Source organism: Narcine bancroftii, chromosome 1, assembly GCF_036971445.1.
Source record: "Narcine bancroftii isolate sNarBan1 chromosome 1, sNarBan1.hap1, whole genome shotgun sequence".
NCBI lineage: Eukaryota > Metazoa > Chordata > Chondrichthyes > Torpediniformes > Narcinidae > Narcine > Narcine bancroftii.
This window is the reverse complement of record NC_091469.1, coordinates 17,359,818-17,387,256: the sequence shown is the minus strand read 5'-3', so window position 1 is coordinate 17,387,256 and position 27,439 is coordinate 17,359,818. Positions and strand designations below refer to the sequence as shown.

The window sequence follows — 27,439 nt, the reverse complement described above, 5'->3', positions numbered from 1 at the left end:
CGGATTGGTAAGGTACTGAATTGTTTTAACCTTCTAAAGCAGAGAACACAGACTGCAGGAAACCACAGAGCAGATCGCGGGAGATACATGGGAGGCTATCAGAAGCACTGTTGGTGAAGGCAGAATTGTGCAAGTGGCCATCATTGGGGTTAGGCTGAGAGTTAACACCTTCAGACGCACACTTCCAATGATTTTACTTACAGATGTAAGATCGCTGAAGAAGAAATGGATTACTGGAGGCTAAATCAGAACCAGAGAGAACTGTAGGCCTACTGCGCTCTGGTGATTATAGAAATGTGGCTCCAGTACTCGATTCCAGACTCAGCAATCCATCTTGATGGCCTTATCTCCTTCAGAGCAGAAAGAGACACTGCTGCTCTGGAAAGACATGAGGAGGAGGAGGATTGCGCATTTTCATCAGTAAAAACTGGTACTCAAATATCTCTGTTGTAAAGATATTCTGCTCAACAGAAATAGAGCATCTGATGGTGAAATGCATATAGATCTACTTGACCAGGGATTTCTTGGCCATGTTAATTGCCATGGTCTATGTTTCACCTTCAGCTAATGAGGGTGAAGCCAAGTAAGAGCTTTAGAGTGCCATCTGTGAAGCGTTTCTGGTGCCATAATTGTAGCTGCGACCAATCTGAAAACTGTCTTTCCATAGTTTCATGGCAACTTAACCACCAGAGGAAATAACACCCTGGATCAGATGTACACCAATGTCATTAGTCGAAAGCTGCCCCTCGCCCCTATCTTGGTTACTCGGATCACATATCTATCCAGCTAACCCCAGCATAAGACCTTTGAGAAATCAAACTAAACCAATTGCCATGGAGACAGGTGGTTGCCAGGGTGGTGGGTGGGGGGGGGGTTGGGGGGGGGACAGTAGCGTGACAGGACTACTTTGAGACAAACAGACTGGAGCTGTTTCAGGGAGGCAGCCACTGATATAGGTCATGAAAACATCAGGTAGTAAACAAGGTCAGTAATTGGCTACATCAGAAAGTACATTGAAGATGTCACCAAGATCAAATGCTTCACCACCAAGGTGAACCAGAAACCATGATTGAATACAAAGGTCTGGGCACTTCTCAGAGCTTGTGATGCTGCCTTCAGGTCAGGAGACAAGATGGTACTAAGATTACCCATGGCTGAACTTTCCTGTGCAATCCAGAAGGCAACACATGGGTATGCACAGAAGATCCATTGACAGATGTGTGGCATGCATCGCATATGGTAAGGGATCAATTCTATAACAGATCATTAAGTTAACCTTGCCATATCTCGCTTCTGGACAGACAGAAAGCTTTGTGTCCCCATTGCGTTGCTGTGGCTGAGGTGAAGAGAACCCTATCCAATGTGAACCCAAACAAAGATCCAGTGAGCCCAGATAATATACTTGGTAGGATACTGTAACAATATTAATATTTGGGGAGAATTTATAAGATTTAGAGTAGGTCACATACATACATACTTTTTAAAACAGATCTTATTTGAAAGACTGAAGAATTCACATTGCAAGATCTCTGGAGAATGTAAGCACCTTTAACACGTAGGTGTTAATTGAACTGACATCATAAAATGAATGACCATTGTCTTGCTGGAGTCATGCTGTCTATCAGTACCCTTTCTGCAAAGTGCTCATAGAAAGGTCACTCCTAGATTGTTTACCTACGATATCAACAGATGGGAGCAGAAGGAAGAGCACCTGTTTTCTGGAAAAGGTGGGGGTTTTGCAAGACATGAGTCACATGCTTTCTTTGGAGTTGCAGTTGGAAAAGTGAGAGAGTTGAGTTAACAGCTCAGTTAGTTAGTCAGTCAGTATGTGGGACACTGACAAGTAACTGAAAAGTGTAATCCAGGGAAAACTGTTTGAAACTGATGAAAGCAAGTTCCAGAGCAGTGGATGACTAGAAGTGCTATCTGTCTGATGTTTCTCTTGAAATAGAAGAAGGAATGGAATTCTGTGGTAGCTTGATGAAAGAGGTTACCATCTGGAAGATCCTGATGGGGCACATTTCATCAGCGAGACCCTGAAGTGACTAGTGGTGGTATCTCAATTGTGGAAATCCTGGAGCAACCAATATCTCTCTCTGCAAACACTACAAGAACCATCCTGAATGGTAAACATTTACCTTTCAAGCACCAAGCCTGGTGAACTTTATACATGTTAAATTCTGTGCACAGTATGATGATTGCCTGAAACCAGAGAACTTGGAAGAAGGAGAAGTGAGATTGAACTGTGAACCAAAGAACTTTTCTTGAATTTACACACACATTACATACACGTGCACTTAGAATTAGAAGGGGATTAATTTGGGTTAGTCAAGTATGGAGTTAAGTTAAACTTTGATTCTATTTTCATGTTTGAGGTTGATTAAAAATAACTTTTATTTTGAAAGCCACTTGTCTTGGTGAATGTCTATTGCTGCTGGGTTTTGGAGTCCTTTAGGCTCATTACAGTACTGAAGGACTGCACAAATCAACTGATGGAGGACCTTATAGACATCTTCAACATGTCCCTGGAGCAGTCCTAATTCCTGTGGGTTTCAAGATAGACACCATCATTCTGATACAAATTAGAGTGAGAGTAACATGCCAGTGGCACTGACCTCCATCATTATAAAATGTTTCGAGTGTCTGGTGATGGAACACATCAAAACGCTCTTCTCAGGGACTCTGAACACTTTTTAATTCGCCGTTTGAAGAAACTGTTCCACTGATGATACTATAGCCTTGTCATTCCATTCCATTCTGACTCACCTGGAAAATGAGACCTCATATTGCTAGGCTGCTGTTCATCAACTTCAGCTCACCATTTAATACAATAATTCACCAGAGCCTCGTGGAAAAGCTTTCTTCGCTGTGACTCAACGCCCCTCTCAGTAACTGGATTCTGGACTTCCAAATAGGAAGACCACCATCTGTTCAGTCGGTAGCAGAACACTGAGTTTCGTCAGGATGAGAACTGGCACAACTCGGAGCTGTGTACTCAGTCCCCTCCAATTCACTCTACTGACCTACAACTGTATCACCAGATCTAGCTCCAATAGAATCATGACGTTTCTAAACATATGACAGTTGTTGACCTCCACTATGAATTACACTACAGTAAAAAAGGTGGAAAATCACATGATATGATTTGAGAATAACAACATGAGTCTCAACTTGGACAAGATGAAGTAGATGATCATGGACTTTGGGAGGATCAGAAATGACTACCCTCCACTACACATGAATAACTCAGTAATGGAGAGAGAAGAGAGCTCCAAGTTCCTTGGAGTTCACTTAACAAGCAACTTGCCAGGAAGGCACAACAGCATCTGCACCTCCTGAGAAGACTGAAGTGTACAAGGCTACCAGCCACCATCATGTCAACAGGAGTTCAATGAAGGGAGTGTCCTCACTGGGCGCATTGCAGTGTGCCACAGTCGCTCTGGACAAATGGATCGGAGGTCAATCTACAGGACGATACACAAGTGCCAGAGAGGATCACTTGGATCTCCCTCTCTGCATTGATGTGATCTACCAGAATCATTGTCTGAAGAGGGCATGCAAAATGATTGAGGACCCTTTCCACCCTATGCACAGATCTTTCATTGACTCCCATCAGGAAAGAGATACAAGAGGATTCAGAGCCAACACCACCATGCTGAGAAACAGCTTTTTCCCACGGGCAGAGAGAATGCTGAACAACTGAATTAACTGCTTACACTAACCATCTGAGATGCCACAATTTATAAAACAATATTTATTTATTTCTTTAAATGTATATTTATCCTGCATGTGTATTCTTTGTATTTGTGTGATGTTTGCTTGTGCATTTGCCTGTTTTGCACCAAGGACCGGAGAACAGTTTTGTCAGGTTGTACTTGTGCAATCAGATGATAAACATGAAGTTGAGTATTTGGGCAGCCCAGTCTGATGGGCCAGAAGGCCCTGTTACCGTGCTGTATCTCTAAATTAAAAAAAACAACAAATATTTGCTTGTCTTCTTTATTTGATTCTCTCCTTAATTTTCTAGCATTGATTCTTACTCTTCACAGTCTTTTTCTATACTTTGTACTTGGCTCTTTTTTTTTACTTTGAAAGTCAGATGTTTTCAAATATGTAAATTCAAATCTTGACCACCTGGAAATTAATCTCATGAGCAGTCATAGATCAAACAGTTATGTCTATTTATCCCCTGAATTTCCCTTTTTTTTAATGAATGCCTGCTGAATTTTGTCTTTTTGTTTGAATATATTTTATTTATAATTTTTCAAACCCAAACTCAAACAGTTTCCATATTCAAATATTTACAGATATAATTATAGCATGTACAAAATCCACCAATGAGTTCAAGTAATTTCCCACTCCCACTCCTTCAACCCTCCACACCTCACACTCATATCTCACATGCAGAACATTGACAACATAGGTAAGGGAATTAGCATTGGAATCATCCCTGCCCCTTATTCCTTTCAAGTAGCTTCTTAGCTCCAGGACTAATCTGGTTAGGGGCAGACACACATCAAGACACTATTGGACATCCACATTTGCACACCACACCCAGACTAACAGGAACAAAGGAGTATATGGAAAAGAAATTAACTAATAAATAAGGTTCAAGGATTCCCCACATCTCAGCAGTTGGCATCCAGGCTGTCGAATGTGATATGATAGAACAACCTCCCTAGTCCCCCCACAATCGAAGGGTAGATAGGTGGTGCAGGAGGTGGAGGTACATAGGCCCACACTCTACCTGTGCTTCAATGTAATTAAATATGGTCACCAAATTTTAAGGATCGTACTATATTGTTTTCTCAGATTATAGGTACTTTTCTTCAGGGGTACACAGCTCCACATTTCTATGTTGCAATGCACAATGTCTAGATGGGAGTTAGATTTCCAGGTAAACACTATGCACTTTCTGGCCACTGCCAATGTGATCATGAATTGTATTTGAAATTGGGACAGTTTTAACATAAGTATTATCATCAGGAAGTGCACAAAATCAATTTATGTGCAGATGGTGTGCTGGTATATCTGACAAACCCAACAATCTCGCTGGCTAAACTACATTCTATTCTGGAAGATTATGGTGAGGTTTCTGGATACAAGATCAACTGGGATAAAAACAAGAGTATGCCACTTACTAAAGGGGATTGCAGCCAGTATAAACAAAATAGTCAAATGAAGTGGCCACAATGCTAGGAGTTGGAAGACAAGAACTTGAATAATTTATATGTTGAATTACACCCCCTTGCTTAGAAAGATTGAGGAAGACTTGAATAGATGGATGGCCTTGCCTATCACACTGGTAGGCAGGGTCAATTGTATTAACATGAGTGTGTTGCTGAGACTTCAATACCTCTTCTGGACTTTGCCTGTGGTGTTTCCCCAAAGATTATTTCAAAACCTACACTCACATATGAGAAGATTTATTTGGAATGGTAAGGTAGCCAGGGTCTCCATGGAGAAATTAACATGGGACTACAGTCTGGGTGGTTTAAAATTACCAGACTTTAAAAAATACTATTGGGCAGCCAGTCAAGATATATTTTGCCTCACTATTTAAGGGGGAAGGTGTACCACCCTGAATAAAAGTTGGTCTGCAAGTGGTGGGTGAGAAAGTAGCAGACAATTTTATTTATAAATGGAATACTAAAATGTTATCTAGCAAAAAAAATACAGCCCAATACGAAAACATGTCATTATTATTTGGAATAAAATTAACCAGTTTAAAAGTGGGACTGTCTCCAGAAATGTCCCTGACTCCGAATAGATTAATCACATTGACAGAAGATAACAAGATCTTGGACACCTGGTGCCAGAAGGGGATCAGGTGTATCGAGGACTATAACTGTTTGTATGCACTCACATAATTAAGACTTGGAGATGAGATGCTTTCTCATCCTTTACTTCTATTAGACTAACATGGCTACTAACACACAGGGTTTTATTTACAATCGACAACAAGCGGGTGTGAATGAATTCAGCAAGAACAGAAGCCATTCGCAAGACCCCATACCCAACCAACAAATTGGAATTACAGTCCTTCCTAGGTCTTGTTAATTACTACCAAAAACATATCCCATCCTCGTCGCCACTGTTGTGTATGCACTCATACAATTAAGACTCAGAGACGTGATGCTTTCTCATCCTTTACTTCTATTAAGCTAACATGGTTACTGACACACAGCGTTTTAGAAGGGTGATATCATGACATGGGCATCATGATGTCCAGAAGAGGGCAGGCTTATACCCAACAGTTATAAGCGGAGGCAACTAATGTCATTGGAACAGCTTAGGATTTGTCAAATAAGATGTTCCTCTGGTACCTTCAGATAAGATCTTACTTGAGAGAAAAATTACGTCCATCGATGACATTAATGATGCTTAGTGACATAGAGACCTTGATTTGAAAGATGAACAAATTTAAATTTATTTTGGCAATCTACTTTCTGCTCCAAACAGAGAGTCCAAAACCAGGCCTCAATAAATCAAGGTAAGGGTGGGAATCGGATTCAGGAATCACATTTAATGAACACTACTGGTCAAACCTGTGTCGGATCAACATAGCAGTAATTATAAATGCAAGATATAGGCTGGTACAGTACAATTTCCTTCACCAATTATATTTAATGCTGCAGAAAATGAACAAGGCAAAGCCAGAAATTTCAGACCAATGATTTAGGTGCAGCATAAAGTCGGGAACCGTTGTACATGCAATCTGGACGTATACCAAGGTAAAGCCGTTTTGGGTCGATCAAGGCCAAGTCCTGGAAAGAATTATTGGTGAAGAGTTCCCACAGGATCCAGAGTTGTTCCTCCTGGAGAACATACTGGGCTGCTGACTTTCTCATTGGAAGACCAAAACTAGTATGAATTGGAAACCATGTCTCCTCCTCACTGATCATCAACACAGGCGACCCCCCAAGGGTGCATGCTTAGCCCATAGCTCTACTCATTATACACCCATGATTGTGTGGCCAGGCACAATTCCAATGCCATCTACAATTATTAGTAGAATCACAAACGGCAATGAGGAAGCATACAGGAAGGAGATAGATCAGCTCGTTAAATGGTGTAATGACAACAACCTTCCGCTCAATGTCAGCAAAACCAAAGAGATGATTGTGGACTTCAGGAGGAAGTCAGGGAAACACAACCCAGACCTCATTGAGGGTTCACTTGTGTAGAGGGTCAATATCTCCAAGGATCTGTCCTGAAGCCTCCAGGTTGATGCAATCACATAGAAGGCTTGCCAGCAGCTATGTGAGGTGTCTGAGGAAGTTCGGTATGTCACCAAAGATGCTTGTAAATTTCTTCAGGTGTACCATGGAGGGCATTCTGGCTGGTTGCATCACTGCCTGGTACAGAGGTGCCAACTCTCTGGACAAGAATAAATTCCAGAATGTTGTTAACTCAGCCTGTGACATCACAGGCACCAGCCTTTACTCCATCGAGAACATCGACATGATGCAGTCTTAAAAAAGCAGCCTCTATCCTCAAAGACCCCCACCACCAGGCCATGCCTTCTTCACTCTGCTCCCATTGGAAAAAGGTACAAGAGCCTAAAGATGAGCACTCAGTGACACAAACTTCTTCCCCACTGCCACCAGATTCCTGAATAATCAATGAATTAAAGACACTGCCTTACTTTTCATGTACTATTATTATTATTTAATTTTGTTTTTATCGCAATGTCATAAGATGGTTATAAGGTGTATGTTTGCACTATGATCCTGCTCCAAACACCAAATTTCATGACTTGTTCGTGACAATAAATCCTGATTCTGATCATCCTGGAATTACTGAGTCATACTTTTACTGCACACAACCAGGCCCAATGACCCAACATGAAATCATGTATCTCTTTTTGCACTTTCATTGCTGATCCCTGGTGTGTTCTTATCATTTTCGCTCCATGGTCATCATTCTGCCCTTCTGAAGACAAAATGCTTGATTTCACTAAAATCTCAATTTAGCTCAACAATTTAAATACAGTTATTCCCATTTGAGAAGCTCCTGACTTCCATGGGGATACCTCTGCCCCAAGAATTGCAACACAAAGTACTCCTTCAGCCTTCTATTAGAACTCCAGTCTTTGCAGGACCACAACGCATTTCACCATGAGCACACAAAGAACATTCCAGTGATCTGAGAGAACTGAAACAATTTCTTAACATTGAGATCTGTCCCCAAGATTGTGCATGATTTATATTCCAATATCAGATCACTTGTGCAATAAGGCAATCCTGGAACATTTGGCTGTAACCATTTCAAGAGAGAGAACTCTACAATGAGAGTTTAAAATATTGGGGCAGGAGCTTTCTTAACCCAAATAAAGATAATCATGAATCAGTGTAAACCTGGAACTTTCTGAAGGCTTACTACAAACTTGGAGATTCTCTACACTTCATTGATTGTGGAAAATATCTTCCAGGATCTTGTTATCATGTGGTCATAGCCTGTGCCCTTGGTAGCAAAGGTGAAGGAATAGGTGCAGAAAGAAAAAGAGGAGGCAGAAGAAGATGATGAGAAGAAGAGTCTAGACAAGAGGTGATGATGAGATATCCTCTCTGGATGTCATCATCTCTTATTTCCCTAGAAAGTTTAAAAAAAAATATTCCTCATCTTTCTGTTAAAAAAAAAGAATGATATTCAGATTGGGCATGAAAGATATTGGCCACTGAGAATTCCCAATGACCACATCTGACACATGATGAATTGAATGTTATTTTTTCTTTGACAATTAACAGTATTATCAGTTTCAAATATCCCACCATCAACTTTCAAACTTGGAACCTAATTATTACAACTCAAGAGCACAACAGAAGCTGTGGATTCAGTGGCATGAAACATCACCTCACTTACCAAAGGTGTTCTACCATCTGCCAGCCACAGCCCTGGACTGTGCTAAGTGTTCTACTTGCCTGGACTGCAGATCCTGCATCACTTAGGAACTTCAGCAACATTTTCACAAAGCAGCTGCTGGCTTAGTATAACCATCCCTCACCATGAACACTCATGACATTCACTACTGATGAAATGTGCTGACTGAAGCAACAGATGCAAAGAAACAACTCATCAAATTCCTTTGATAGCCCCTAGAAACCTATCTCGCACCTGGAAGTTTCACTTTTTTCATTTAATCTTCACCACCCCTCACCCCCACCTACTTCTTTACCCAGATTCATCAGCCTCCCATCTGGTTCTATGTGCTTTATTGTCCACACACGTATGCACCTTTGTTTCCTCTCCCTTTAATTTAATTTAAATTAGAGGTACAGCATGGTAACATCCCTACTGTTCATGAGCCCACACTGCCCAGATATTACTCTGTAACTAATTAACCTTCTAACCTCATTGTTCTGGAACATGAGAGAAAACCAAGCCACCTGAAAACCCAGCTGTCATAGGAAAAATATATCAACTCCTTAGAGTGTAACGCCTCAAACTAGCAACAACTGAAGATGCAATTCAAAAGGGCTATATTTCAACTCTAAATTTATTAATGATTATTAACAATATAATGTCTTAACCAAATTAATTCCATAACAAAGATACAAATATCATATCTTTAAAAACAATGTGTATATAAAAGAAAACACAGACCATTACAGCTGTGCCAAATATTCAAATGAGAAAAATTCCCCCAAAAAAACACAGGTCACTCAGTTCAAAAAGTCAGTCCAAATACACATTCCACAGAAATCAATATAAAAGCCAAAATAATTTCTTTAACTGAATAACAAAAGGGCATCGTATTGAATGTTGGAGAGAGAAATGACTGATGTTGCATTGCCATAAGCTTACAAATCCATTTTCAAGGCTTCCTTAGGTGACTTCCCTCATTTCTCAAATTGTGGTTTTAACCCTTCATTCACTTATGAGGCATGTGCCTTTCACACAACTCTCCAGTTGGTCTCCACCATTCCAACTGCAGTTCTGTTGCTCCATCTGCCTCTCCCACTACTGTTCGGAACATTCCATTCTCTCTCTGTCTGCACAGCTTGACCAGCTGCACCTCAAGTCATACAGAGATCTCAGAAGAATTCCATCCTTTATGATGACAGTCCACAATCCAAAAGGTCAGTCCATGGTCTATGGTAACAGACAATGGTGGATTTGAACCCTTGGTTCTCCTTATCTATTTCTCCTCAATCTGTTTCAACCAACCTTTCACCCATCTCCTCCCCACCGCCACCATCATCGGGTTCCACCTTTCACATTCCTGCCTCTTGCTCAGCCCTCTCTCTTACTTCTATATCTGTCTGTTTTCCCCCTTCACCATTAGCCTTGCTGCAGGGTCTCGATAGGTGGGTTCTTCCAGCATCTGCAGTCTCTTTAAGTTCATGTTCAAGTTTATTATCATCTGATTGTTCATATACATCTACAACCTGATGAAACAAGTGTATCTCTGGGCAATAGTGCACACACACAGACACATAAGCAACAAATATTCATTGTAACAATATTAATATTTAGAGAGAATTTATAAGATTTAGAGTAGGTCATATACATACATTTTAAAACAGATCTTATTTGAAATACTGAAGATCTCTTGGAGAATGTAAGCACCTTTCACAAGTAGGTGTTAATTGAACTGACATCATAAAATGAATGACCATTGTTTGGAACTAGAGAAACGATGGCTAGTAGAAGCTCTTTTCAAGGGTTATGCCAGAGTCCACAGAAAGGGCACTCCTGGATTGTTTACCTAAGATAACAACTTTAGAAGAAGAAAGAACTCCTGTTGTTTGCTGGAGAAGGTGGGGGTTTTGCAAGACATGCATCACATGCTCTCTTTGGAGTTTCAATTGGAAGTGAGAGAGTTGAGTTAACAGCTCAGTCTGTCAGTCAGTGTGTGGGACATTGACAAGTAACTGAAAAGTGGAATCCAGGGAAAACTATTTGAAACTGATGAAAGCAAGTTCCGGAGCAGTAGATGGCTGGAAGTGCTATCTGTCTGATGTTTCTCTTGAAATGGAGGAAGGAATGGAACTCTGCGGTAGCTTGAAGAAAGAGGTTACAATCTGGAAGACCCTGAAGGGGCAAGTTTCACCAGCGATACCTTGAGGTGACTAGTGGTGGTACCTCCATTGTGGAAATCCTGGAGCAACCAATATCTCTCTCTCTGCAAACACTACAAGAACCTTCCTGAACAGTAAACATTTACCCTTCAAGCACCAAGCCTGGTGAACTTTATACATGTTAAATTCTGTGCACAGTATGGTGATTGTCTGTAACCAGAGAACTTGGAAGAAGGAGAAATGAGATTGAACTGTGAACCAAAGAACTTTTCTTAAATACACATGCACACATTATATACACATGCAATTAGAATTAGAAGGGGGTAATTTGGGCTAGTATAGAGTATAGTACAAGTATAGAGTTAAGTAAAGTTTGATTTTATTTCCTTGTTTGAAGTTGATTAAAATAACTTTTATTTTGTAAGCCACTTGTCTTAGTGAATGTCTATTGCTGCTGGGTTTTGAGATCCTTTGGGCTCATAACATCATAGAGATCCAAAATGAATATCTCCAATTAGATATTCAACACCATCTGCAAAGAGATGTTACACTCTGATTGCATGCACTTAAACATGGTGCTACTGCTCCAGCTATAATAATGTCAGTGCTGCTGCTGTGGTAACAGCAGCGGTGCTGCTCATGTGGATCAAGGAGGAATAGGAGGGTGAAGACAATTCTGATGCACTTCCACAGGGTCTAACTACCTAGTCATTATGTCGTTGCCCCTGTACATATTACTAGCCACCTGTAGAATGGAGTGTATTGCGTTTTTTTTTTTTTAAACATCAGACAACTCATGGAGGTCCATGCCTAGCCCAAACCATGAGTGGTGGGGGCTCCAGGTCAACAGCAGACATGGAGCTAACACCCCTCATGTTCACCAGACCAGGAGGACATCCCAATCCCTTCCATGACAAGAAGGTGAAGCCCGGAATAAGACCCTACATGATAGGAGCATCAAATCAGTGATGGGCTCAGAGTCCACCAAACTGACATCAGGCTGTTTGAGTCTTTCTCGTGGAGACCAGGAATCAAGACCTGGGTTTGTGAGGGTGCCTGGAAGCAGGGCTAGTGAAGAACCTCAGGCATGAACAGCTGCCTAATCAAATTGAGGGTTTGGGTCCAGGACTGACTGAGAAGGTAACTTGGATTCATGGAACTTGGGTTCACCACTGGACAGGAGATCAGGCAACTAGAGGTTATAGAAGGGCAGGAAGCAGTATGAGCAGTGGAGGTGGCAGGATCCACGGACACTTGATAGCTTTGATCAGACTCTCTTTTGCTTTTCTTTCTCTCCTCAGTAGGACCGCCACATAATGGGATTGATTGCACTCAGAGACGAGTGAAGAGTACAAAAGCACTTTTAATAGCTTACAATCAATGGCCAGTAGATACAACAGTCCTCAGGTGAATTTGAGGTAAGGCGGGAAAACCGGGGTTTATATTGGGGTAGGTGAGGGTGGGGCCAAGGGAGGAGCCAGTCATCTGAACAGTACATAGATAGTGATTTCCAGTTCACTGCACACTGAATTTGTTGCACCTCTTTGTGTGTCTTTACAGACATACAAAAGTAAACAAGCATTGTGTATTTATGTGTATGACAACAAAGGAACCTTGACCTTGCTGCTGCCTCAAAATCCTGGTGCTTCCTTGACCTAACAGCACTGTTATACCAGTGGGTCAAGTAGAAAGCTCTTATCATCTTCCCATATGTTAATGCTGACCATCCCTGCAGCACACCACTAGTCACAGGCCTCCAGTCTGAGAAGTAATTGTCCACAGCCACTGACTGGCTTCTCCCACACAGCCAATGTTTTTGAATATTTTAATATGAGATTTCACATCCAAAGTACAGAGTACCTATGGATAGATGTTAAAATTCTCAAAGATACACTACACTTCAAATCACCAATGCCTGAAGAGGGCGCACAAAATCAGTGAACCGGTGCGGACTTGAAAGGCCAACGTGGCCTGTTTCCGCTCTGTAAATGGTTATATGGTTATATATCACCTTCCATTAATTGTTGGTCTCCCTAGCATTAAACATAGCACAAAACTCTGAGGCTAAATCAACATTCCAAACAAAATGACAACGGCAAGACCTTTTTACATTTACAAGGCAAATGCTTTAGTTTTCCCTGGCAATCTCAATCAACAGTTTGAAATTCCATTTGACACATTAATGCAGAGCTTCCATAAAGGTGTTTTAGAGCAGCAGAACCATATTGTATGTTGATACATTGAGCAATAGATGCATTGTAATCTCTGGTTATGGGTCAGGTTATGGCTCAACCTGATTTAAAAACACAACGATGGAGAAACACAGCAGGTCAAACAGTGCACTTTATACAGCAAAGATATAAATACATAACCAACATTTTGGGCTATGTAAAATTGTCAGCACACCAGCAAGCTTGGCTCGGTGAATAGAGAGAGGAGGGTAGACAACAAAGTGAAAGAAAACAAAAGGAAGGGAGGGGGAAAGGAAAACAGGTTAGCAGAAACTGGAAATGCCATCTGGCTAGAGATTGCCCAGATAGAAAATCAGGTGTTGTTCCTTCAATTTACGGGTGTCTTGGTGGGATAGTATATGAGGCCATGAATAGACATGCGAGCATGGAATAGGATGCAGAATTGAAATGATTGGCCACTGAGAGATCCACATTACTGATGTGAACACAGTGAAGGTGTTCAGCGAAGTGATCTCCCAGTCTGCACTCAGTCTCTCCAATGCAGGGAAGTCCACAAAGGGAGCACTGAGTGCAGTCGACCACTCCCGCAGATACACAAGTGAAGTGATAATTCACTTGAAAGATCTGTTTCGGGCCCTGAACTGTGGTGAGGGAGGTGGTACAGAGAGGGGAGGAGAGGTGAAGATGTATCTGATAGAAGGAACATTACCGAGGATGATGTGTGAGATACAGAGGCTGGTGCAGTGATAGGTAAGGACAAGGGGAATCCTATGTTTGTTGCATCTAGGGACAAAGTGGGTCAGGGCAGATGAGCTCCCTGGGATAAACTGGAGGAGATGTGGGTGAGGCCTGAATTGATAGTGATGGAGGGGGACCCATTTTTGTAGATAAAGGCATTCATTTCAGATGATATGGTCTGGAAGACCTAATCCTGGGAACAGATGCAGTGGAGACGTATAAATTGTGAAAAGGGAATAGAATCGCTGCAGAGGACTGCATGTGAGGAAGTGTAGTTGAGGTAGTTGTGGGAGCTGGTGGGTTTGTAAAATATGTTGGTGGAAAACTTGTCTCTGAAGATGGAGACAGAGAGATCCAGGAAGGTGAGAGTGTTTGCAGAGATGGACCAGATGAATTTAAGATCGGGTGAACATTGGCGGCAAAGTCAATAAAGTTGAGGAGCTCATCATGGGTGGATGAGGCATCACCGATGTAAACATCAATATAGTGGAGGAAGAGTTGAGGGGCCTCACCCACATAGGCTTGATCTACAAAGCCCTCAAACAGGCAGGCATAGCTGGGACCTCTGTAGGTACCCATGGCTACTCTTTGATTTGAAGGATGTGAGATGAGTCAAATGACAATTTATTAAGAGTGAGATTAAATTCTGCCAAACAGAGGAGAGAGGTGGTGGAGGTTGACTGGCAATAACCATAGAACCATATAACATTACAGCACAGAAACTGGCCTACTCAGCCCTTTTAGCCCATGCCAAACCATCTTATTTGCCTAGTCCCCATGACCTGCATCCAGTCCATAGCCCTCCATACCTCTCCCATCCATGCAAGTTCACGGAAATATTTTCCACTTTTTTTTGGGGAAAAAAAATTTATCAATTGTATCAAATCAAAGTATAAATTCAATAATATGGCTATTGAATAAACCATACAAAATTATACAATATTTTTAAACATTCTTTTCCCCAACCCCCTCCCCGCAATGAAATTAAAAAAAGGAGGAAGAAAAAAGAAAAAGAAAATGAAATAAACAACTTCTACATACATAATGTTATTAACAAATATAATATTCATTGACTATTTAATATAAATACTTACTGAGAGGGGTGGGCAAAGTGAACGATGTGAATGGACTTTAATTCATAAAATCCATGTATGGTTCCCAAATTTTATAAAAGTTTCCAATTCAATTCCTTAAACTATAAGTAATTTTTTCTAAAGGTATACAATTTTTTCCATTTCAATATGCCATCTGTTTATTTTTACCAAATTCTCAGTTTTCCACTCTACTGCCATACATTTCTTTGCTGTCACTAAGGTTATATTTTAAAAAAATTCTTGATATTTATCCAATTTCAATTTTATATCTTATATAACCATATACAGCACAGAACAGGCCAGTTTGGCCCTACTAGTCCATGCAGGAACAAATCCCCACCCTCCTGGTCCCACTGACCAGCACCTGGTCCATACCCCTCCAATCCTCTCCCCTCCATGTAATTGTCCAGTCTTTCCTTAAATGTAAATAATGTCCTTGCTTCAACCACCTCTGCCGGAAGCTTATTCCACATCCCAACCACCCTTTGTGTGAAGAAATTTCCCCTCATGTTCCCCTTATAATTTTCCCCCTGCAATCTCAAACCATGGCCTCTGGTTTGAATATCCCCCACTCTTAATTGAAAAAGCCTATCCACATTGACTCTCTCTGTCCCTTTTAAAATCTTGAACACCTCCATCAAATCCCCTCAATCTTCTATGCTCCAGAGAAAAAAGCCACATGCTGCTCAACCTTTCTCTGTAACTCAAACCCTGACATCCTGTCAACATTCTCGTGAACTTTCTCTGCACTCACTCTATTTTGTTTATATCCTTCCTATAATTTGGTGACCAAAACTGCACACAGTATTCCAAACTTGGCCTCACCAATGCTTTGTACAATTTCATCATAATATCCAAGCTCTTGAATTCAATACTCCGATTCATGAAGGCCAACATTCCAAATGCCTTCTTTACCACTCTATCTACCTGAGTATCAACTTTGAGGGTACTGTTTACCATAACTCCTAAATCCCTTTGTTGCTCTGCACTCCTCATTTGTCTACCATTCAATGTTATGTCCTATTTAGATTTGCCTTTCCGAAATGCAACACTTCACACTTATCCGTATTAAATTCCATCAGCCATTTCTCAGCCCACTCCTCTAGCTTTCCTATATCTCTTTTTAAGCTACGGTAATCTTCCTCCCTGTCCACAATACCACCAATCTTTGTATCATCTGCAAACTTACTTATCCAATTCACCACCCCTTCTTCCAGATCGTTAATATATATAACAAACAATAGTGGAACCAGGACCGATCCCTGAGGAACTCCACTAGTCACCAGTCTCCAATTTGACAAACAATTTTCTACCAGTAGTCTCTGACACCTCCCATCCAACCATTGCTGAATCCATTTCACTACCTCCTTATTTATAACAAATGCCTGCACCTTTTTTTCCTAATCTCCTGTGGGGAACTTTGTCGAAAGCTTTACTAAAGTCTAAATAGACAACATGCACAGCCTTCTCTTCATCAATCTTTTTCGTAACCCCCTCGAAAAATTCTATAAGGTTTGTTAAGCATGATCTACCTCTGACAAAACCATGTTGACTACTACCTATCAATCCCTGTTCTTCCAAATATTTGTAAATGCCATCCCTCAGAACACTTTCCATCAACTTACCCACCACAGACTCACAGGTCTATCATTTCCAGGCTTACATTTGGACCCTTTCTTAAACAGCAGAACAACATGAGCCACCCTCCAATCCTCTGGCACTACCCCTGTGACCAGTGACATCCTAAATATCTCTGTTAATGGCCTCATTATCTGTACACTAGTCTCCCTGAGTGTCCTTGGGAATACGTTGCCTGGACCCGGACATTTGTCCACCTTTATCTTTTTTAATACTGCCATCACTACCTCCTCGGTTATCCTTATATGATTCATGACCTCCCCACTATTTTTCTTTACTTCAACTGGTTCAATATTTTTTTCTTCCCTAGTGAATACCAAGGCAAATAAATCATTTAAAATTTCCCCCATCTCCTCTGACTTCTCACCATAGCCTACCCTCCCTATCTCCAAGGGGTCCAATTCTATCCCTCACTAATCTTTTACTTTTAATGTACCCATAGAAACCCTTTGGATTTATTCTTACTCTGCCTGCCCAAGCCTCTTCATGCCTCTTTTTGGCCTTTCTAATTTCTTTCTTAAGATTTTTTCTACACTCTTTGTAGTCCTCTTTCAAATTCTCATCACCCTGCTGTTTATACCTCTTGTACACTTCCCTCTTTCTCCTAACCAAATTTCTAATATTCCTCGAAAACCAAGGCTCCTTATGACTTCCAGCCTTTCCATTGATCCTCACTGGGACATAGCTACTCTGCATATCTCAAAATTTCTTCTTTGAATAGTCTCCACTTTTCATTTATATCCTTTCCTGAAAAAAATCATGTCCCACTCAATACTCCCCAAAGCCATTCTCATTCCTTCAAAATATGCTTTTCTCCAGTCCAGAACCTCAACTTTAGGCCCTTCTTTGGTCTTCCCTAAAACTAATAGAGTTGTGATCACTAGACGCAATTTGTTCTCCAACATTAACCTCAGACACCTAACCTATCTCATTCCCTAACAGGAGATCCAGTATTACACCGTCCCGAGTCGGTTCCTCTACGTATTGATTAAGAAAACTATCTTGCACACATTTGACAAACTCTAGCCCATCCAGCCCTCTTACTGTATGGGTATCCCAATCAACATGAGGGAAGTTAAAATCTCCCATGATCACTACCTTATGTTTATTACACATATATGCTATCTCCTTACAAATTTGTTCTTCCAATTTTCTTGGCCCATTTGGTGGTCTATAATACACTCCTATTAGTACCCTCATGCCTCCTCCCCCCCTCAATCCACCCAAACAGCCTCACTCGATTATCCCTCCAAACCATCCTGCCACCTCACGGCAGTAATGTCCTCCTTAATAAGCAGAACAATTCTTCCTCCTTTTTTTACCCCTGTTCTATCACATCTAAAACATTTGTATTCTGGAATATTTAGTTGCCAGCCCTGACCCTCCAGTAACCAAGTCTCACTAATTGCCACAATATCATGATTCCAAGTGCCAATCCATGCTCTAAGCTCATCTACCTTGTTCACTATGCTTCTTGCATTAAAGTACATGCATTTTAGAGAATGACCCTCACATATATTCCCTATTCTACCTTTTACCTTAATCTCCATCCTTCCTTTGTTATCTTTATCATTCTTAACTAGGTGGCCATGCACCCTAGACACTGCTCGCAAACTCTGCTCCCCATCCCCCTGCCAAACTATTTTAAACCCTCCCCCACAGCTCTAGCAAATCTGCTCGCCAGGATATTTGGCCCCCTCCAGTTCAAGTGGAGTCCATCCCTTTTGTACATGTCCGACTTTCCCCAGAAGAGATCCCAATAATCCAAAAATCTTATCCCCTGCCCCCTGCACCAGCTCTTTAGCCACACATTCATCCTCCACATCCTCCTATTACTACCCTCTCTAGCACGTGACACAGGCAGCAATCCAGAGATTATACCTTAGAGGTCCTGTTTTTTTAACTTCCCCTAATTCTATGTATTCCTGTTTCAGGACCTCATCCCCACTTCTCACTAAGTCATTGGTCCTCACATGGACCACGACTTCTGGTTGCTCACCTTCCCCTTGCAGAATTCTGTGAACTCGATCAGAGACATCCCTGACCCTAGCACCAGGGAGGCAACAGACCAACCTGGATCCCCGATCTCGTCCGACAAACCTCCTATCTGTCCCTCTGACAAGTGAGTCCCCAACCACAATTACCCTGTTCTTATCCCTCCTTCCCTTCTGAGCCTCAGGGGCAGCCCCTGTGCCAGAGACGTGACCCCCATGACTCATCCCTGATAGACTGTTCCCTCCAGCAGTATCCAATGCTGAATACATGTTGCTGAGGGGCACTTCCACAGGGGTACTCTGCACTGGCACTCTCCCTCCTTACCTTACAGTCACCCAATTCCCTGACTCCTGCCTTCTAGGAGTGACTGTCTCCCTGTAACTCCACTCTATCACTGCCTCTGCTTCCTTTAAGATCCTCAGTTCATCCAATTGCAACTCAAGCACCCTAACATGGTCGCTCATGAGTTGCAATTGGATGCACCTTTTTCAGGTGTTGTCATCAGGAACAGCTGTGCTGTCTTTGACTTCCCACATCCCACAATTGGAGCATTTGACTACCCCAGCTGACTCCATTACCTCCTTTCTTAATGTATATATATCTTCTTCATATATATTCCCAATAAAAAAATATTATTGAGTAATTTTTCTCTTTATCTCATAATTTGTCCTTACAATATAATCAAATCTTTACAAAAGTGTTCCACTTTCACTCAGGACCATACCAAATGTAAAACAGTCCCTATTTCTTTATTACATTGGATAATTAGAATTAAATTCATTCAGTTTATAAGGAGTATAATGTAACTGATGAAGAAAATTATATTGAATCATTTGATATCTAGTTATTTGTAACACTCTCTTGACACAATTTTGACCATATTTCCACTTCAATTTGTATATTTAAATCTTTCTTACATCATAATTTTGATTTATAAAATCTTTTCTTTTAGTTTCTTGTAATTTTTTATATATAAGTAATAAATTTCTTGATAATAAATGTACCTGTTATACTTTCAATTCTTGACATTTTTCCTTTCCAATAAATTCTCCGAAACTCCAGCACATGAATGGCACATTAAATATTGTATTGTTGGAAAAATATTCATGTTAATACAATTCACCCATCCAATTAATGTTATAGGTAAATCTTTCTATCTTCTCAGATCTTATTCTATCTTTTTTAATAGAAGTGAATAATTTATCTTAAATAAATTATTTATATTTCTATCAATTTTTATTCCTAAATATTTAATTGCTTCTTTTTGCCACTAAATTTTTTTGTCAATCTCTTACATTGTGAATGATCCATATCAACCATAGGCATCACCTCACTTTTAATAATGTTAACTTTATAACCCAAAACTTATCCATATTCTATTAATATCATATTTAACTTATTCAATTATATTTCTGGTCTTATTAAATATACTATAACATTGCCCACAAACAAATTAATTTTATGCTCTTTGTTACTTATCTCACATCTCTTAATTTCTTTATTACTTCTAATTATTTCTGCCAATGGCTTTATTGCTAATGCAAATAAAATATGTGACAATGGGAAACCTAGTCTAGATGACCATTCTAATGAAAAAGGTGTTGATATTTGTCTGTTCATAACTACTTTTGCTTTTGGCTGATCATATAATGCTTTTAGCCAATTTACAAAATTATTTGAAATCCCAAATATATTTAGTAATTTAAACAAAAAGAAAGACACAAAAAGAGATTGGATATCTATTATAAAAATGAGGCTGCCGAGTTAAGGGAATCTGAAGTCATTGAAGAGGAGGGCATGTTCAGTATCGCAGATACAGGTGGGGAGGGATTGGACCAGGGGAGAAAAGATAGTCAAAAACTTTTTTCAGTGGGGCAAGTGTAAGTGGATGCTTTGGTTTATGTACCTTGGGTAAAAGGCAGAACTGTGCAGTGCAGGAATGGGAAACGATGAGAATGGAGGCCATGGGAGGGAAGTGGCCAGAGTTGATGAGTGTGGAGATGGTGTTGGAGACAGTGGCTTGATGTTTGATAGTGGGGTCCTGTGGGAAGGATAAGCAGGAGGAGATGGCTGATAGCTGTCATCTAGCCTCAGCAAGGTAGCGGTCAGTGCGCCAGACATCAAACTGATTCCAATTTTACAAATGTAAGAGGATGCATGTTAATTTTATTCAAATTGACAATGCACAAGTGGAAACCAAATGATGTAAATATGATTCAAGGTCAAAACTCAGCCTGCCTTTGGGTGTCCTGGCACAAACAAAAAGAATGAGCATGTTGCCAATTTTACATTTAAAATTGGGTGCCAATGAATTTTTACTCCACACATCAGGGAGGACAGATGGTTGAATTCTAATTGATGCCAAGGAGTTTAACCAAGGCATTTTCTGAATGAAACCAATAATTTTTCCTATGAATAACTCATAACATTTGGTAGCCCTTGTCCTAATAAGTCTCTTTATTACTTAGGACAAACAGACTTCTAACAATCAGAGCCAGAACCACCAGATTGAGAAACAGCTTCTTCCCATGGGCAGTGAAATGGCTGTATGACTGAAATAAACTACTCATACAAACCAGAGAGAAATACAGCACAGAAACAGCCCTTCATCCCTTCTAGTCTGTGCTGAACTATTTTTCTGTTGAGTCCCACTGACCTGCACCCAGTCCCTGCCTTCCATACCCCTCCCATCTTTGTCCAAATTCTTCTTGAATGTTAAAATTGAGCCCGCATTCATTACTTCAACTGGCAGCTCACTCCACACTCCCACCATTCTCTCTGTGTGATGAAGTTCCACCTAATTTTCCCCCTAAACCCATAGGACATGACAAGAGATTTGATAGAGGTATTTAAAATTATGAAGGATATGGACAGATTAAATATTGACAGATTAAATATTGGAAGGCTTTTTCCACTGAGGGTGTGAGATATAAACAGAGGACAAGCCAACCTACATTTAATCTGTCTATATCCCTCATAATTTTAAATACCGCTATCAAATCTCCCCTCATTCTTCTATGCTCCAGGGAATAAAGTCCTAATATATTTAACCTTTCCCTTTTACTTAGTTCTGCTGTCCAGCAACATCCTAGTAAATTTTATCTTCACTCTTTCAATCCTATTGATATCTTTCTTGTAGTTAGTTGACCAAAACTGCGCACAATACTCCAAATTTGGCCTCACCAATGTCATACACAAGTTTGTCATAACATCCAAACTCCTATATTCAATACTTTTAATTATAGCCAATATGCCAAAAGTTAATTTAATTGCCAATGGCCCTATGATGTGCCTTTCAGAGAATTATGTATCTGTATTTCCAGATCCCTCTGTTCAACAGTGCCCCACCATTTACCGTGAATGTCCTTCTTTCGTTAGTTCTTCCAAAATGCAACATGTCACACTTCTCTGCATGAAATTCTATCTACCATTTTTCAGCCCATTTTTCCAGCTTGTCAAGATTCCTCTGCAAGCTTTGAAAACCTTTCTCACTCTCCACAAAACCTCTTATCTTTGTCTCATCTGCAAACTTGCTGATCCAATTTACCACATTATCATCCAGATCATTGCTATAGATGATAACATCAATGGTTGCAGCGCTGATCTCTGAAGCACAGGGCTCCAGTCTGGAAACAATCATCCAACACCGCATTTTACCTTTTCCTTCATAGTCAATGTTGAATACAATTTACTATCTTACTGATTGACTTCCCATGTGGAACATGGGACCTCGTCAAAGGCCTTACTAAAGTCCATGCAGACAACATCTACAGCCTTTCATTCATCAACTTTCCTAGTAAATTTCCACAAAAAAAATCAGATTAGATTAATACAACATACCACCCACAAAGCCTTGTTGACTATTTTTAATTAGTCCTTGGCTATCCAAATACTTGTATATCCGATCTCTTGGAACACCTTCCAATAATGTACCTTCTTCTGACATCACACTTACTGGCCTATAATTTTCCAGGTTGTAATAATAATGATCATGTTTGCATGACCCTTAGCAAGGCCTAGATTATAGTTACTGTTTGATTAGACTTGACTGGCAGCAGGGGCCTGGCACACAGAATGAGAGATTTATAATGGAGGTTTGCAGCTTCATGGCATGCCTCATGGTGCTGTTTACAACAATTTTAAAGTAAAGAACCTTTTCCTTCATCCATGTATTGTCCAAGAACTCACATATATCAATACAAGATGAAACAAGGGTTATTTTTGGATCTTTTTTTTAAACAATGGAACAACATGAGCTACTGCTGATCCTCCAGCACCATACCCATGACTAAGGACATTTTAAATAATTCTGCCAGAGCCCCTGCAATTTCTACACTTGCCTCCATCTAGATCTGAGGGAATATCTTGTCAGTCCCTGGGGATTCATCCAACCTTATTTGCTTTAAGATAGCAAGCATTTCCTCTTCTTTATTCTCTATTAGTTTCATGATCTCATGCTTGTTTTCCTTTCTGTCCTCAAATCTGTTTCAGTTTCCTGAGTAAGTTCTGATGCAAAAAAACCATTTATGATCTCCCCAATCTCTTTTGACTCCATAAATAGCCAACCACTCTGATCTTCAAGGGGACCAATTTTGTCCCTAATTATCCATTTGCTTTTAATATATAGGTGCTCCCCTGCTTAAGATGGTCCAATTTATGATTTAAAAAATTATATGATGGTTTGAATCCATACTTAGAATTTTGAATTCCAATCTGTTCCCGCACTTGCGACATGTGGTACACTAATCTCTTGTAATGCTGGGCGATGGCAGAATATACTGTCACATCCTCACCACCTAGACATTGATTGTAATTCAATGCTTTATACATTCTTCATGCCCAGTGTGATGGTTTATTCAGTGTGGAATAAAGGTTCCACAATTAAACAAAATTTAATTATAAAAAATGGTAGGTGTAGTATTCTTTTTTGACTTCTGATTTTATTCAACTTATGATTGCTTTGACATAATGTGACCTCATTCTAAGTTGAGGAGCACATGTACCTGTTGAAATCTTCAAGAATTTCCTTCACATGTCTGCCAAAGCAACCTCATATTACCTTTTAGCCTTCCTGTTTTTCTCTCTTGAATTTTTATTTGATTTTTTAATACTCCTCAAGTACCTCATTTGCTCTGTGTTGCCTATACTTGTTGTACCTCCTTCTAATCCAGCTCCCCAATATCTCTCAAAAACCAAGGTTTCCAATGCCTGTTAGCTTTGGCTTTAATCCTGATAGGAACATATAAACACTGTACACACAAAATTTCACCTCTGTAGGTCCTCCACTTAACTCACACATCCTTGCCAGAAAACAACATCCCAATCCATGCATTCGAGATCCTTTCTAATTTCCTCAAAATTGTCCTTTTTCCAATGGAAAACCTCAATATAATTACCTTGAAACTAATGGCATTTTGATTACTGGACCCAAAATGTTCCTCTGCACACCTGCCCTGTCTCATTCCCTAATTTTGTATTGCATGTTCACTAGTTAGTACCTCTTGATATTAATTAAGGAAACTTTCCTGAACACATTTGACCTACTCCAACCCATCCAGCCCTTTTACAGTATGGGAGTTCCAGACAATATGTGGAAAGTTAAAACATCCTACAATCACAACTTTATGTTTCCTGCAGCTGTCTGCTCTCTCTCTATTGATTTGCTCCTCCGATTCTTGTTGACTACTGGGCAGTCTATTATACAATTCCATGAGTGTGGTCATACCTTTCCTGTTCCACAGCTCCACCCATATACCCTCAGAAGACAAGCCTTTTGGTCAGTCCTGCTTGAACACAGCTGTGATATGTTCCCTGACAAGCAAAGCCACTCCTCCCCCTTTCATCCCTCAACCCCTCCCCCTCACCCCGCTCTATTGCTTCTGAAGCAATGGAAGTCGGAACATTGAGCTTCCAGTCCTGACCGTGCTGCTACCAAGTTTCACTAATGGCTACAATGTTATAGTTCCATGTGCTAATCCACACTCTAAGCTTGTCTGCCTTTCCTACAATGCATTAAAATAGATGCACTGGAGAAAATTTTCACATTATAAAACTCTTTGACTTATAATTTTACATGTAATTTTCACATTGTCTTTTCCCTCCTCCACTCCCCTATCTACTCTGGAACTGTGGTTCCCATCTGGTCCAAATCTAGTTTAAATCTACTGAAGCAGCACAGCAAACATTCCCCAAAGGATATTAGTTCCCCTCAAGTTCATCCTAATGGAACAGGTTCCATCTTCCAGAAACTTGAAGCTCTCTCTCCTGCACCATGCCTTCAGCCACATGTTAAGTTGCATCATCCTCCTATTTCTAACCTCACTTGCACGTGGCAGGGGTAGCAATCTGAGATCACAACCCTGGAAATCCTGACTTTCAACTTTATGCCTAACTCCCTGAATTCTCTATGCATGATCCCATCACTCTTCCTACCCATGTCACTGGTCCCTACATAGTCCATGACATCTGACCTGAGAATGCTGCAAACTTGATCTGAGATATCTTGGACCTTGGCACCATGGAGGAACCATACCATCTGGGAATCTCAATCTCTTCCACAGAACCTCTTGCCTGTTTCCCTAAATATGGAATCCTCTATTTCTACAGCTTGCCTCTTCTCCTCCCTTCTCTTAGCCACAAGTCAAGATTCTGTGCCAGACACTGATCACCTTGACTTGTCCCTGGTGTCCGTTCATGCCCCCCCACCCCCACTGCCAACAGTATCCAAAATGATAGACTTATTCTTGAGGGGAATGGCCACAGGGGTGCCTGACACTGCCTGCCTGTTCCCGTTTCCTCTCCTGACACTGAGCTACCCTCCTCCTGCCTTCGAGGTTTGATAGCATCCCTGTAACTCCAGTCTATGACCTTCTCAGCCTCCTGAATAATCCAGATTTCATCCAACTCCAGCTCCAATTTATTAACTTGCTTTGTCAGGAGCTATAGCTGGATGCACTTCTCACAGATGAATTAGTCAGGGATACTGCTGGTTTTCCTAACTATCCACATTCTGATGCTCCGAGACACTACTATTTATTAAACAATATTTATTTATTTGTTTAATTTCTGAATGTACATACTGCATACATATTGTTTGTCCGTAAGTTCATTGTCTGGATGTGTGTTTCATATTTTTGCACCAAGCTCCAGTTTTTTTGGGGTTCTACTTGTATAATCAGATGATATTAAATGAATTCGAAAATTAAGTAAATTCTCCTGTCAATGTGCTCCTTTGAATAACTTCATAATAGGTCTTCTATTTATATTTGCATTATTTGTCCCCATGTGTATTTGCACAATCTTTTCCACTTTTTGATATGCTAAATTTAATCTTCATTTTCTTGTTTCTTTTTTAAATGGACACAGTCATTGAATCTATCACTTCCCAGTGGAGAAGAGGTACATAGAACAATGCAGGAGTTGGCCTACATTATCTTCATCGAACATGGTGCCAACCTAAACTAATCACTCCTTTTTGCATATTCTGTACATTCCTCTATTTCCTGTTGTGTACCTTTGTCCATTGAAAAGCCTATGAAATGTGATAATATTGAAATCCATGTATCTACCATTAAACTTGTAAAAACTTTCCTCACCAATTTCATTTAAACTCTCCCCCTCTCACATTAACCTTTTCCCTGGAGTATCACACTTCCATCCAGGGAAAAATAACCTACTTAAACCTCTCATGATTTTATATACAAATTAACTCGCTCTTCAACCTCTGACACTCCAGAGAAAACAGTTCAAGTTTGGATAATGTTTGTCCTTTATCATCAAGCATATTTTCACATTTATAATTTTATCAATTTAGAGAAAGAGCACAATAACAGGAGTTTTGGGCTGCCCAAACACACCAATTAAGCTACATACCCCACACAATTTTTGGAGTGTGGGAGCACCTGACGGAAATCCATGCAGATAATTTGTGGCATGTTAACTTGAATCTAAACTTTGGGAGATTCTAATGTTTTGAAATGAAGCAAGGGTCAGGGAGAGTATGGAAGGTGGGAAGAGTTTTTTGCTCTCCTCTCTCATTTTAACCTATAACCTCTCATTTTAACCTATAACCTTCATAATCATTAAATATGACTATTTGAATACCTTCCTGAAGAGTTATTGTGAAGGTATATTCACCCAAACATACACCTGAGAATTGACATTCTCTCAACTTTAAATTTTAATTAAAACTTTGGCTTTATCTCAGCCACCCCATTCAAGAATTGGAATAATATAAATTAGGTGTCATTCTTATTTCTTACTTTTCCTCTTCTTTTCATGCATATCTTAAAAGTGAAATAATACATTCAATTTGAAAGAATATTGTTGCAGCGACTAATCAGGATATAGAAAAATATATTTCCTCATTTTCAATCTGGAGACATTTCTTAAAAGAAGCACTTTACATACCTCCGATATGTTCATTCTCATCCTATGATTCATTTATTTCTGACTTTCACTTTTTCTGATGCAGAATCGAGAATCTGAAAAAAGAATACAACTGGATGAGAAAAGAGAGGCAGGAGTCAATCACTCAACCCTTCCAGCCTGAAGATCCAATCAACGTGATGATGGTTGGACTATGATCTGCCTCATCTCTTCCTTGGTGCTAGTTCTCCATGGGTCTCAATTCCACAACATTTTAAAAACGTATCTACTTCCTTATTAGATATTCCAAATGATTGATGGAAATGACCTGCTGGAATAGAGAATTCCAGAAATAAATACTGTTTTTCCCACTCTTTACCAATGATGTGTA

General features: G+C 40.2%; 2 long non-coding RNA genes across 2 annotated transcripts in view; one reads left to right on the top strand and one right to left on the bottom strand.

Moving 5' to 3' along the window:
- LOC138763595 (uncharacterized) overlaps positions 1-27,439 on the bottom strand; it is a 62,410-nt gene that overhangs the window by 31,630 nt on the left and 3,341 nt on the right. Inside the window, exon 2 of the long non-coding RNA XR_011357682.1 lies at positions 27,091-27,164. This is a non-coding gene — a long non-coding RNA (uncharacterized lncRNA). The remainder of the gene's footprint in view (positions 1-27,090; positions 27,165-27,439) is intronic.
- On the top strand, positions 1,064-27,310 carry LOC138763565 (uncharacterized). Its single transcript, XR_011357667.1, has 3 exons — positions 1,064-1,239; positions 12,329-12,442; positions 27,155-27,310. It is a non-coding gene; the product is annotated as an uncharacterized lncRNA (long non-coding RNA).